The sequence below is a fragment of the Sapajus apella genome, unplaced genomic scaffold (assembly GCF_009761245.1).
Source record: "Sapajus apella isolate SASKATOON/1434 unplaced genomic scaffold, GSC_monkey_1.0 scaffold70, whole genome shotgun sequence".
NCBI lineage: Eukaryota > Metazoa > Chordata > Mammalia > Primates > Cebidae > Sapajus > Sapajus apella.
Genome location: NW_022437010.1, coordinates 33,086 through 40,396, shown reverse-complemented (window position 1 = coordinate 40,396; position 7,311 = coordinate 33,086).

The window sequence follows — 7,311 nt, the reverse complement described above, 5'->3', positions numbered from 1 at the left end:
TTTCTTCTTCCTGTGTGTTACATGAACACTTTTTAGGATTCCATCTTGATTTACTTACAGTGTTTTTGAAAGTACCTTTTTATGTAGTTTTCTTAGCAGTTGATCTCCATATGACAATATACAAATGTGACTTATTAGAGCCTATTGGATTTATATTTTACCACTTCAAACTAAGTATGGACTCCATCTGTTTTAATCTCCACTTTTAAACATCATAATCTTGACTCTCAGATGCTGTTCTAATTTTTTGTTCTAATCATTAAATATGATTTTTAATATTCCTGAGAAGAGTTAGTCTAGTGTATGTACTGTATTTCTGATTTTTACATTGTTCTTTCATCTTTCCCAATGCTTCAGGTTTCCTTATTTTATCATTGTCACTCAGGTTTTTTGTTGTGGTTGTTAAGGTATTGTTCCCCAAATTTCTCCAGTGTGTGGCAACAATTTGATATTCCTATACTCTTTTCTTTTTTTTTTTTAAAGAAAGAAAGAGAGAAAGGAAAAAAAGAATGAAAGAGAGAAAGAAAGAGGAAGAGTCACTCAGTTTGAGTCACTTCTTTTCTACTTCCTTTAGGTAGATCTGCTTGCAACTAGACCTTTCATCAGAGAATGTCTTTATTTCCCTTGTATTCCTGAAGAATAGTTTTATAAGTAGAATTCACTGTTGACAGCGCTTTTTGCAGCACTTAAGAAATGTTGTGCCACTTATTGTGGCATCTGTGGTTTCAGATGAGAAATGTGCTATTATTTAACTTTGTGTCATGATGCTCTGGCTGCTTTCAAGATTTTATCTTTAGTTTTCAGAAGTTTAATTATGGTGTGTCAAGGCATGGATTTCTTCAGGCTTTCCTATTTAAGATTGTTCAGTTTCTTAAATCTAGAGGTCTATGTCTTTTACCAAATTTGGAGAGGTTTTAGCTTTTTTCTCAAATACCCCTTCAATACCACTATTTTTCTGCTCTCCTTCTGGGACTCTAAGGATATGAATTTTTGATCTTTTGTTATTGTCTTACAGCTCCTTGAAGATGTATTCTTTTTTTTTTTTTTCAGGCTATTTTTCTCTTTGCTTTTCGGATTGGGTAAATTCTATTCATCTATTTTGAAGTTCTTTGATTCTATCCTCTGTCATCTCCATTCTATTATTAAGCTCATCCAGTGAGTTTTTATTTCTATATTATATTTTTCAGTTCCATAATTTCCATTGGCTCTTTTTAAATGGCTTCTATTTCTTTGCTGATATTTTCTACTTTTGTTTGTAATTGTTCATTAAGGCATTTTTATAACTGCCTTAAAATCTTTATCAGAAAATTCCAGTATCTGATTCATCTCTGTGTCAGATTACCTTGTTTTCATTAAAGTTGTGATTTTCTTGATTCTTGGTATAACTATTACTTTTCAGTTGCATCCAGAATAATTCCTTTTAACCAAATGAGTGTGGGCAACTCTGCAATGAGTAATCTGCCAGCTTTATTATTTGTTCTGTTTTTAACCTAGACATTTTGCATTTTGACTATTAGGAGACTCTAAGTCTCATTTAAATATTTTATTTTAGTAGTCAGCCACCCTGCTTAGGTTTGTTACATGGATCCTGGCCTGACTTTTGTGCATTATGATTCTGATGACAATTTAATTTTCTGGGCCATTGTAATGCTAGATTGATCTGCTTGGTTGGTCTGCTTGCTTTATCTACCATGGGGGCTCCCAGTGTGATAACAAAAAATATCTCTAGACATAACTAAAAGTCTCCTGGGGAAGAAAATCACCTCCAGTTGAGGACCATTGCTCTCAAAACCAGAAAACTCAGTGTCCCCAGTGTGGGACATGGCATGATCCCGTGAGGCAAGGCAGATGGAAACTCTTCCAAAGCCTTACAGAAGCACATTAGGACCTTATCCAGTGTTTAGATGAACCAACTCCTTTCCCCGGGAGGAGGAAAAGTCTTTATTTGATTCTTTATTAAGGCATTACAGTAATCAAATTTCAAAGTGAAATCCTTTTAGAATTACACATATATGTGTACATACTTATATTCTGCTTTAAAACATGCTGTCAAAGATCATTATCAGATATATTCTTTTTTGCTTGTTAGTTGATTTTTTTTTAAATTTCTACATTGCTGAAATGACATCACATGACCTTTCAAAAATTTTTGCTTTTCGGCGTGGAAACAGGGCAGTGTTTCATAAATTCAAGAAAAAGGTTGGTGTGCTTTTTAAAATCCCCTTATCTTGAAAAAAAAAAAAAAAAAAAAAGCTGCCAGATTGCTCAGGCAGAGTTGCTCACACTCATTTGGTTAACAGGAACTGTAAATGAGTAAACAAGTTAATCATTTACTGCCCTGTGGATAGAAAGCCATCCTCAAACTAGGAAAATAAAAGGAAACTTCATGGAACACTTGCTTACAAAACGGCTGAAGTTGAAGGTCACACCCATTGGCCTCCTGGCATTTTCTCCTTGCCAAACAAGTCTGCATTATTGCATATTAATAAATCATCTGGGATTGCTTCACATAATCTAGTTGGTTGAGGTGCATAGACACTAAATTTTTCCAACAATCTCCTCTAGAATGTTCATGGTGTTTTAGGCTACTCAGCATGAGTCCAGTTTGTTTTGTGAGTGCCCAAAATAAATCAAACACCAATGTAAAATAAAATTAGCTTCTTGGCCAGGCACAGTGACTCATGCCTGTAATCCCAGCACTTTGGGAGGCCGAAGCAGGCGGATCACTTGAGGTCACGAGTTCGAGACCAGCCTGGCCAACATGGTGAAACGCTGTATCTACCAAAAATATAAAAAATTAGCCAGGTGCAATGGCATGCACCTGTAGTCCCAGCAACTTGGGAGGCTGAGGCAGGACAATCACTTCAACCTGGTAGGTGGAGGTTGCAGTGAGCTGGGATTGTGCCACTGCACTCCAGCCTAGACGACAGAGCGCACCCCTCTCAAAAAAGAAAAATTAGCTTCTCTCTCTTACTTTCAAAGAAAGATTTCTTAGAACGCTGACCTGCTGAGGATAAGACTGTTTTATAGATATGAGCTCTGGGGACAGAAGTACAGCTGATTACCATCTGGTTGGAGCAACTGTCTCCTGACCCTTGACTCCAGTACCTCTTCCCTTGTTATACTCTGGCTTGAACGATGTCAAAATTTCTTTCCACCGTGTTTTGTCCTTTTGCCTCCTGTGTTTGCCGTCTAAGATTCAGAGGGAGTGATGTCAAAATGATTTGGAAAAGGCCTACATAAGTTGTAGATGGAATGTAGCCGTTTGCCTTCAAGGCTATCCTCAAACCATGAGGCTGCTTTCTCAATGAACTTGCTTGAAGTGCTGGGGTGGTAACTTTTTTCCTGTTCTGGAAAGCAATAATGACTGCACTGCATCCAGTAACCTCATTTCAGGGATTCATCGCCTAGCAATACCCTCCCCACCACTGTGGTAGCATCAAATAGTTTTTATGTAGTCTTTGGCCCTTGAATGGAGCAAATGTGACAATCCCTGTTTTCATCTATCTGGCTGTAACTTTCAGAGTGAGCACTGGATCAAGAGCAAAAAGAGGACACAGAGTCCACCAGGCTACATGGCCAAGTAGAAAAGTCTGACCTGCAGCCTGGGCTCTGTTGCTGTTCCAGGGTCTATAATCTCCCACTAGTGATGCCATCCCTAGGATGCCATGAATGAGAGGAGAGGACGCCTGAGGAAACGTCTGGCAGCTACCAGTTGACTTGAGGGGCTCTCAAATCACTTTTTTTTTTTTCAAAGATGGGGTTTCACCATGATGGCCAGGCTGGTCTTGAACTCCTGACCTCAGGTAATCCACCCACCTCAGCCTCCCAAAGTGCTAGGATTACAGGCATGGGCCACCGCGCCCGGCTCAAATCACTCTGTTATTTTCTTTCTTTCTTTTTGACAGAGTCTCGCACTGTTGCCTGGGCTGGAGTACAATGGCGTGATCTCGGCTCACTGCAACCTCCGCCTCCCAGGTTCGAGCGATTCTCCTGTCTCAGCCTCCCAAGTAGCTGGGATTACAGGTGCCCACCACCACACCCAGCTAGTCTTTTGTACTTTTAGTAGAGACGGGGTTTCACTATGTTGGCCAGGCTGGTCTGGAACTCCTGACTTCATGATCTGCCTGCCTCAGCCTCCCAACATGCTGGGATTACAGGAGTGAGCCACTGTGCCCGGCCACTTTCTGCTATTTTCATGAGGCTGCTGGCCTGCAGTGAAAGCCTGGCTTCTGAAGAAGTGTGAACTCCAGAGTTAATCAAGCCAAAAGATTTTCACGTGGTGGCCGAGTGTGAGTCCTAAGACCTAAGTTACCTACCTCAAATCCTGGCTTTACTGCTTCCCACCTGTGTGGCTGTGGGCATGTTTATGAAACTCTCTGTGTCTCAGTTTCCTCAGCTGTGAAATGGGGAGGATGATGATAACACCCAATTTATAGCATTGCTGTGTGGATTGGAGGAGACAATGCTTGTGGAGTGCTAAGGACAGAGCCTCTGAGGTCGTAAGTGCTCAGTAAGCATTAGGTTTTAGGATCGAAAACACTTGGAGAACGTCTGTTTTTACAGCCACAACCTGGCCAGAAATCCCACAACAAGTACCCCATTGCTAGAAAATGTGTTTGCCGGAACAACTCGCACAGTGTTTCTTCAGCATGGCCGAGGTGCTAAATCTAGCACTAGGTTTTCAATTGCTAGCAGCCGGAATTCTTTCCAGAAAACATTTGGTGGGAACAATTTCCAAACATATTTCACAGTTGTCTTAAGGCCAACATTAGCTTTTAAACTGAAGAAAAGTCTTCACTCTTGACCTGGGGCTTTCCATTAAGACTGTAACAACTCAGAATTTCCCGCTGGCCCCTGCAATTTCTTAGGAATTGAAAAGAGCAACTGCAATTGACCTAAAGTTGCAAGTTGGTGAATTATCATTACTTCTCTCTTTGAGGCAGGGTGGTGGGGAGAAGAGGAATGTGTGCGTAATAAATAGACATCGGCCAATTTAAAATTATTGTAACATTATTTTCTATATTTTTTAATAAAAAATATACCATCTATATAAATAAAAATAAGTACTGGCGGGGCGCGGTGGCTCATGCCTGTAATCCCAACACTTTGGGAGGCCAAGGCAGGCAGATCACGAGGTCAAGAGATCGAGACCATACTGACCAACACAGTGAAACCCTGTCTCTACTAAAAATATAAAAATTAGCTGGGTATGGTGGCGTACACCTGTAATCCCAGCTACTCAGGAGGCTGAGGGAGGAGACTCACTTGAACCCAGTAGGCGGAGGTTGTAGTGAGCCAAGATTGTGCCGCTGCACTCCAGTCTGGCCACAGAGCGAGACTCCATCTCAAAAAATAAAAAATAAGTACTAATGTTTATTAGGCATGTCAGTGGCTTAAGCATGTGCAAGCACTTTACACACAGTCTCTCATTTTTTCTTTCCTACAGCCCTCTAAAGCAACCGTTATTGTGACATATTACAGTCAAGGAAGCCACATCTGAGGATGTGAATGTTTAAATAATTGGTCCAAGGACACACAGTGGATGAAGAGCAGAACTGGGACATGAGGCCATGGCCGTCTGGCTCAAAAATCCATTATCCTATGGGGACTCTCCGTACTATCTTTGCAACTGTTCTATAAATCTAAAATTATTCCAAAATAAAAAAGCCATTAAAAAAATAAAATTCATTGCAGAAATGGCTCTGCTATGCCGTTTCTCTAAATGAGTTATAAAAGGACTTTGCTTTGTTTGTATACTACATTTCTGAGAAATCTTGAAAAATAGAAGGCTATACTTTTACCTGACCATCATTCTAGCATCTACATTCCCAAAGTATTGTCTTGTACTCCTTCATGTAAAGCACTCAGAATAGAGCTTGACACCTGGAAAGCTCCCAATAAACGTTACTCATCATCACCACCATCACCATCATCATTGCCATCTTCATAAATCATCATTTCTTACATTAAATCTTATATTTTTTAAATCAATAAATAACGTTAGAGTCCCCACTAGCCTGTGAATGACTGAAGAGTGAGGACTGAAGTAGGTGTTCAATAACATGAAACAGATAACCCCCCAGGCTCACAATTAGGTTCTTCAGCACTAAATCTTTAAACGGACGAGCAGTTTGTCTCTGTCTCCGTTTCTAGTTTGCCTTTGCCCTGGAGGAGGAGAGATGCTGTCAAATGCCTCCCCATGACTCTGACTACTTTGTAGCTGCCATCCAACTTTACAGCCCATTGCTTGTGGTAGGGATGCAATGGACTTAAAAGCTGCTCATTCCAAAGGTGGTTTTCCTTGTGCCTGCGCTCCTTCAGCTCCAACTCAGTTTGACCCAGCTATTCTCTTTGCTGTGCTGCATGTCAAGGAAAAAAAATCTATAAATGGGAACAAAATTAGTGTGACCCTCATGCCTCATGCCCAATTTAAAAGAGCCAGATTATCTTTTCTTGTTGTCATGTTAAATGTTTCTCATGCCATGGCTGCATTTCCGCTAAATGCCAGCAACTGTTTATAAATTCCTGGGCCCTAAGAAGACGAGGACATAGTCCCAGAAGCCGGATGCATCAGGATATGCAAACTCTAAAAAACAAAAGTTTTCACTGCGGCTTTGCTGACCAAGCACACTGTGTGCATTCACTGAGGTGGCAAACATATCACATGAGGTTGCTTAACACTTGACTAGGGCACAGTTTTAAAGGATGTTCATTCTAGGCGATTACAGGAAATACCCTTCTAGCTCAGCACTATCCAACAGAACTGTCTGCCATGATGGAAATTTCTATCTCTGCGTTGTCCCATGGGGTACTCACATGCAGTCACAGAGCCCTTGAAATGTGGCTAATGCAACAGAGAAACTAAATTTTTAACTTTATTCTATTTTAAATTTTTGAGACTTAAACAGCTCCGTGGGGCTAGTGGCTACTTCCGTCATCCTGCTTTACCCAGGACGGAGGGGTTCCTTAGAAGGTGAGAGTTTTAGTACTAAAATCGGAACTATTCTGGGCAAACTAAGACATTTGGTCACCCTAAACTGGATCCCTTTTCAAGATACATTTGGTATTTTTGGAAGCATGAAATAGACATATACCAGCTACAGTGTAGATTCAAAAAGGTGCGGAGATAGGTAAATAACTGAACTTTCCTTCTCAAGCAAAATACTAATAAATGTTTTCTAAAAATTATTGGATTGGTGAGACCACAAAGTTGACCCTTACAGGTGAAGTAGTCTATGTAAAACCTCAATAAAAATATGAGCTGGGGGCCGGGCGCGGTGGCTCACGCCTGTAACCCCAGCACTTTGG